The sequence below is a fragment of the Giraffa tippelskirchi genome, chromosome 10 (assembly GCF_054371585.1).
Source record: "Giraffa tippelskirchi isolate mGirTip1 chromosome 10, T2T-mGirTip1v1.2.pri, whole genome shotgun sequence".
Taxonomy (NCBI): Eukaryota; Metazoa; Chordata; class Mammalia; order Artiodactyla; family Giraffidae; genus Giraffa; species Giraffa tippelskirchi.
In genome coordinates this window covers 105,038,218-105,044,798 of record NC_137284.1, presented here as the reverse complement: position 1 = coordinate 105,044,798, position 6,581 = coordinate 105,038,218, and the positions used below count along the sequence as shown (strand labels likewise).

General features: G+C 43.3%; 1 pseudogene; it reads left to right on the top strand.

Annotated features, from left to right (window-relative positions):
- The first annotated feature begins 5,591 nt into the window (after nt 1-5,591).
- Nucleotides 5,592-6,170, top strand: LOC145522472 (zinc finger CCCH domain-containing protein 4 pseudogene; annotated as a pseudogene).
- The last annotated feature ends 411 nt before the right edge of the window (nt 6,171-6,581 follow it).

Below are 6,581 nucleotides of genomic sequence, written 5' to 3'. Positions count from 1 at the left end.
GCACACCACCTTGTCTATATAAGGCTCTCTGGTTATAATGCATCCACCTTTGAGGAGTGCTATCCACTCTCTTTCACTACACATTGATGTCGCTGTTGGCTTTGTCACTTTGGGCTGCCACTACAAATACCATAGACTAGGTAGCTTAAACAAAGCATTTTTCCCTCCTCAAAGTTCTGAAGGCTGGGAAGTCCAAGATTGAGGTTCCGGCAGGATTCAGTTTCTAGTAAGTTCTCTCTTCCTGGTTTGCAGACAGTCTGCTGTATTGGCACATGACAGAGAGAGGGGGCAGGGATCTGTCTTCTTTTCAAAAGGTCACAGTCCCACCCTTATGACCTCATTTAACTTTAATTGCCCCCTGAAGATTTTATCTCCAGGGACTTATATTGGGAATTAGGGCCCCAACATATGAAATTTGAAGGGGCACAATTCAATCTATAGGAGTTATTTTAAATATTCTACATTCTGCAAGTGACATCCTGTCACTTGCATGAAGGCAAGGATACTACCTTTGTATTTGGCAGTGTCTTGCAGAGTCCTGACATACAGTGACAGCAAAGGAAACTCTGACTCCTTGAAGAGACTGGACATTTCTAGTTGACTGACTGAATTTTCCTTGAGGGAAAATCCTTTACCACTTTAGATCTAAATTTTTCCATCGGAAAAATGAGAGGTTGAATTCTGATCACTAAGATTTGACCTGAACCGTAGAATCTGTAATTTTCCTTGCCTGAGGGAAATCATTTTAGCTTGCTTTGTAGAGATTTTTATGCCTGTCTAAGGACTCAGCAAGGATCTACTAAATGATGTATAAGGGGCTGTTTGGGATACCAAAGAAGAATTTAGTAAAAGGCACTTAACAGCTCACTTTCTACAGCTTCCTCATTTTTGCCCAGAAAGTTCATAGAGAATGCCAGCTCTCTGGCAATGGCAACCCACTCCAGTACTCTTGCCTGGAAAATCCCATGGACGGAGGAGCATGGTAGGCTACAGTCTGTGGGGTCTCAAAGGGTCAGACACAACTGAGCGACTTCACTTTCACTTTTCACTTTCATGCATTGGAGAAGGAAATGGCAACCCACTCCAGTATTCTTGCCTGGAGAATCTCAGGGACGGGGAAGCCTGGTGGGCTGCTGTCTCTGGGGTCGGACAGAGTCGGACACGACTGAAGCGACTTAGCAGCAGTATTCTAAAGTAATATAATACTATTAATTTTCATCTATAACTGAGTAATATGAAATTTCTAATCCAGCTATGCTGTTAACTATAGTTGAAAAGTCATTTTTATTCTTCACACATGTTGAGTGTCAGATATATTTCTTTCCAATCATTTTTCATCTTTTGATGAATATTTTCAATATACAATTCCACTGTGTGTCTTTTTTATCATTAGTTTGGTGCTTTGAGGCATTCCTGACTGTAGAGTTACTTTATTTTACCTGGATGATGGTCTCATAGGTTGGTATAACTTCTACTCTGAATGGACTCTGAGTGGGTGAGTTCAAGAAATACAGATTCAATATGACCTTCTCTCTGCAACTTTGGGATTCAGCATGAACCTATACCTGACAATCTAAAAATGAAATTCTCCTCCAAATTTGGTTAGATGGCTGTTATTTTTGGAGAAGTAGAACTTGTTCTGTTATCCCCACTCCCATACTCCCCACTAATGGTATGATTTTGCTAATGGGGACATAAGTTCCAACTTTCCAAAAGTTGTGCAGTAGATTGGAAACACATGATAAATCCTAGTATTATTAATAGAACCTCATTCCCCTCATATGCCATCTTATACAGAGAGGCATTAGGATGAACAGAATGACTTCTAAAATGACTTGTAAAATCTATGCTATTCTATGGCTCAAGATAAAACAAAAGAGTACACATGCAGATTTGCACTCCTTCTCTTCAAGGTATCCTATATTTATTCATTCATTATGTATCCCTTCTTGGAAGGACTGATGTTAAAGCTGAAACTCCAATACTTTGGCCACCTGAAGCGAAGAAATGACTCATTGGAAAAGACACTGATGATGGGAAAGATTGAATGTGGGAGGAGAAGGGGATGACAGAGGATGAGATGGTTGGATGGCATCACTGACTCGATGGACATGGGTTTGAGTAAGCTCTGGGAGTTGGTGATGGACAGGGAAGCCTGGCGTGCCGCAGTCCATGGGGTCGCAAAGAGTAGGACATGACTGAGCGACTAAACCGAAATGAATTGATGGATCCTTTCATGCATCTTTATTTTTTTCAGTAACTGCTCAATATTTGATTTTGAAATTATTCTCCTTTCTTTTCCCTAATTCAAAAATCTATGATTTGTACATGGATGGTTTTTTAGAGGGCATTTCTTTGGCTATCTTAATTATCTGTATATAAATTGTTTCAAGATGAACATTCTGGATCATGCCCTAACAGGAAAGGGTTTTTTTTTTTTTTTCTTGCTAATAGGAAATGTAAAGTCTATGTACATTTGGATTTATAATGCAGATTTTCTGATATACTATTACAGTTCAACAGCAGTTACACAGGTATAGAATAAGAGGACTATATTAGGAAGAAGCCAGATGCTATGTAAACAGAATGAAGGATATAAATAAAACAGAATTAGGGCTTCCCAGTGGTAAAGAATCTGCCTGCCAATGCAGGAGACATGGGTTCTATCCCTGGTCCAGAGAGATTTCACATGCCGTGGAGCAACTAAGCCCATGCAGCATAACTACTGAGCCTGTGCCCTAGAGCCCGGGAGCTGCAACCCATGAGCCCACATGCCACAACTACTGAAGCCTGGGTTCCCTAGAGCCCATGCTGTACAATAAGAGAAGCCACCACAGTGAGAAGCCCATGCACTGCAACGATAGAGTAACCCCCACTTGCCGCAACTAGAGAAAAGCCCTAGCAACAACGAAGCCCTGGCGTAGCCCCAACTAACTAACTAAATAAATAAAAACAAAACCCAGAATTAGCAGTAGAATGAGTTTTCCATGTACAACATAAGTGAACAACATTGGAACCCAAGAAGATTCCTATTATTCAGGTGTGCGGTGCTTCTTTGGGTTGAAAAATGCATTCTGTTGTACGGGTTTCATTAGCATCATAGTCTTCAGCTCCTCTCATAACACCTACATGCAGCTGAGTACTGCCCTGGGCCTCCCAGCATCTGTCATGCGTGCATCACTGATCAGAGCCAGGCTTTCCTTGCCTTTGAGTTCCTACTCCTCAGTTCAGCTTGGGAAGAGAGGCACTGTGCACAGAGGCAGAGAGTAAACAGTGTTTGGAGGAAATGCTGGATCACAAGTCCTGTCATCCTTTGTTTTCACAGAGCATGAATGACAAGGGCAGGCTCACCGAGGGGTCACCTGAATTTCCCCGTCCATGAGTAAGCTGGCATGCACTCCCAGAGACAACTGTGCTGCTTTTGCAGAGCCTGCCCCGTCACTCTGTGCTGTCAGCGATGACACCAGTTAGTGTCACTTTTAATGGTGGCTCTTGAGACCCAAAGGAGACCAGTATTTTGGCTACTGAAATATGTCTGGTTTTCTATTCAAATGATAAGAAAAACAGACATTCTTCTTGAGTTTGCTGATGTGGATGGAGAGTGAGTGAGTTAGTCACTTGACTACCATAAACAATATTTTTGTCCATGAACGGTTAATACTTTTTTGGGGGGGTAGTTTTACAGGCTTGTAGACTTCTATGGTATGTATCTGCATATGAAGTCAAGTGCATTCTCTCTCTTTTTGGTGCAATGATGGCACTCATTTGGAATACGTTTCCAGGAGTGATACTGGATTGTGCTGAGCAGTTAACTCGTTTTAGACAGATCATTTTCCAAATTATACATTTCCAAATTATCTGGACAGAATCTATATGCAGTCTGTAACCTCTGGAAAAGAGGCTTTATATTTCTGTGCCTCCTTAGAAAGCTATTCTAAATTACAGTTAGCTGATGTGTTCTTAATACGGCCTGATTCTCTTTGGTAAGGAGGTCCTTGGCCTGCACGTGTGTTTTTCAGGTTTCCTTTCCTCTAATTATCCTTCTGTTTAAGGAAGGAACTGAACTGCCCATGTGGAAAAAAATGGAGAGCATTATCTCTATCCAGCACAAATTTCAAGTCAAGGCTAATAATCCAGGAGCACAGAAACGGTTACAATTATAGCCTAACACAGAAAAACCCTTTTTAAAGCAGGGATTCAATATTGGGGATGAGAACTAGTTCAAGCCATGAAGGAAGTTTACCCTTGCAAGTCAAGCTGATATAGAAAACTGACTAGGCATTAAAAAATCCATGAGTTTTTCTTTGAGCATAAAAAAGAATGTAAGTTGTTATTTTCTGGGGGAGGAGGGACACTACCCTTTTTTATCTGCCAAATTCAGGGTGGTGATTACCACACATTTCTGTCTCTTTATAGTAATATTATATAAAATTGACAACATGGTCTGCTCTTTAATTGTAGAAACAGAATAGATGATTGTGTAAAGACTTAAAAAGGAGTCAGATAACATTTCCATTTTATCGTATGATGTATTATTCTCCCTTTCCACAGGTTGTGGCAGATTCTAGAAGGGCTTGTTGCATTGTAATGGCCTGACAGGCTTCCCCTCTTTTACTGCTGTCATTGGTGAGCATGACGTGCTTCTCACGAATTCTGACTTCTGCAGAGGAGTGTAATTTGGGTCTTAGGATGGAATTTCAAGGTTTGAGTTAAAAAGCTTTAAGAAAGACATCTTACCACAGTTTTCTTTAAATATAAAAATGAGATTAAGTATTTATCCGCTGCTGCTGCTGCTGCTAAGTCGCTTCAGTCGTGTCCAACTCTGTGCGACCCCATAGACGGCAGCCCACCAGGCTCTGGCAGCCCACCAGGCTCCGCCATCCCTGGAGTTCTCCAGGCAAGAATACTGGAGTGGGTTGCCGTTTCCCTCTCTTTGAAGCAAATACCAAAAGCTGTGTTGAGGAACCACATAACATTACACGGAAAAAATGGAAAGAATATAGTAAATGCTCATTTTCATGTTAACTTAAACATGAGTTGCTTTTATATGTTTGTTTTGTATGTATACTTTTATAAGTTTTTACATATAAATAAAACATATATATGCATATAATAGTCACAGCTGTGTTTTAAATATCTATATAATTCTGCTAATAGTACCATTTAGATCTCATAGGAGTTGAGTTAACTCATAAAGGACTCCCATTTAAGTCACATAGGAATTAACAGTATCTAGTGACATCTATTGATAACTAATGGAACTCTTAGTTCCGGGAGAGATGAGGGAGGGTTTGCCAGAGGCAGGGCAGGAAGGAGTGAGAATGATAATGAAGAGGAGAGATTGGTATCAACTTCTCCTTCCAGGGACTGAAACTGTGAGCTCCTAGAGAGGGGTTGAAGAAGCAGCTGGGAGAACTGTTTGATTTTATGAACTTCTGGGTACAGGCAGAGTTTCAGATATTGGTACTGAAGAGTGCCATGGTACCGAGGGGAGAAGACCACTAATATTCTTATACTTTGAGGGGCTGAAGCAGATACTATCCCGAGAGTCTGAGAGGCTTTGTGGGCAGCACACCCGGCCGGACCTTGGCATGTACTTGCTGCTGACCCCTGCGTGCTGGCGACCTGGACCAGAGCACCGGAGTGGGCGGGGCAGCGTGCTGACCAGCATCGGCCTCTACGACCCCAGGACTCCCAACGCAGGTGGCAGAGCAGCCACCCGGGGACTTAGCCAGAGGCAAAGACTGCTCATGTGGACGCCTGGAACAAGGGCCTCGAGGGCAACAGCAAGAGCTCAGCCGACAAGGCCGAGGAGCCCTAATTTGTCCGTAAGTCGGGCCTCCAATAGCCCGAACTGGGAAGGCCAGTGCGAGTGGGTGCGAGGCCAAGGTCACAGATGGAAAAATTACAACAGGCCCAGGCCCAAGGCCCCTGTGGTCCCTGAGCCGCCACGGGCGATCCGCCACCAGAGGGCGCCCCTGCCAGCGCCGGGTTAGCCACGTACCCGTGCCCGCTCTTTCCTAAAATGGGCCCCCAAGACCCGCTCGGGCTCCGGAAGCCCGTTTGCTGGAAACAGTTCGGCCCGCGAGGGTGAGCCAGACTCTGAGTCCCTGAAAGATGTTTTCAAAGGCTTTGCCCCCACGACCTCCCCCTTTCGCCAGTCGTGTTAAGCCAGAATCGAGCGTCTCCCTGCCCCCATCCTCCTAGCGCAATATTGAAGGGCCTCATGCAGAATTGGAAACTTGGGGGGAAGGAGTTTGGGTGTTTGTTTTTTTTGTCCCTTTCTTTTCTTTCTCTCTCTCTCTCTCCTCCTCCCTCCTCCCCTCTCTTTTTTAAAGTAGTACTTTCTTTGAAACATATGAATTGTTTATAACCATCACCAGAAGCAAGGGCGGACTGAGCAGCGTCCAAGCGTCAGTGCACCATAATCGGGTTGGTTCGGTTTGTCTCTGTGTCTTTTTCATTTTGTTTTAAAAACTGTAATTAGTGAGATTTTTCTTCAGCCACCAGTGTCAGCCTTGAAGCAGAGGGCTGCAGCACTTAGTGCTTGTAAAATAAGAAAGAATACACAGTGTGCTGTG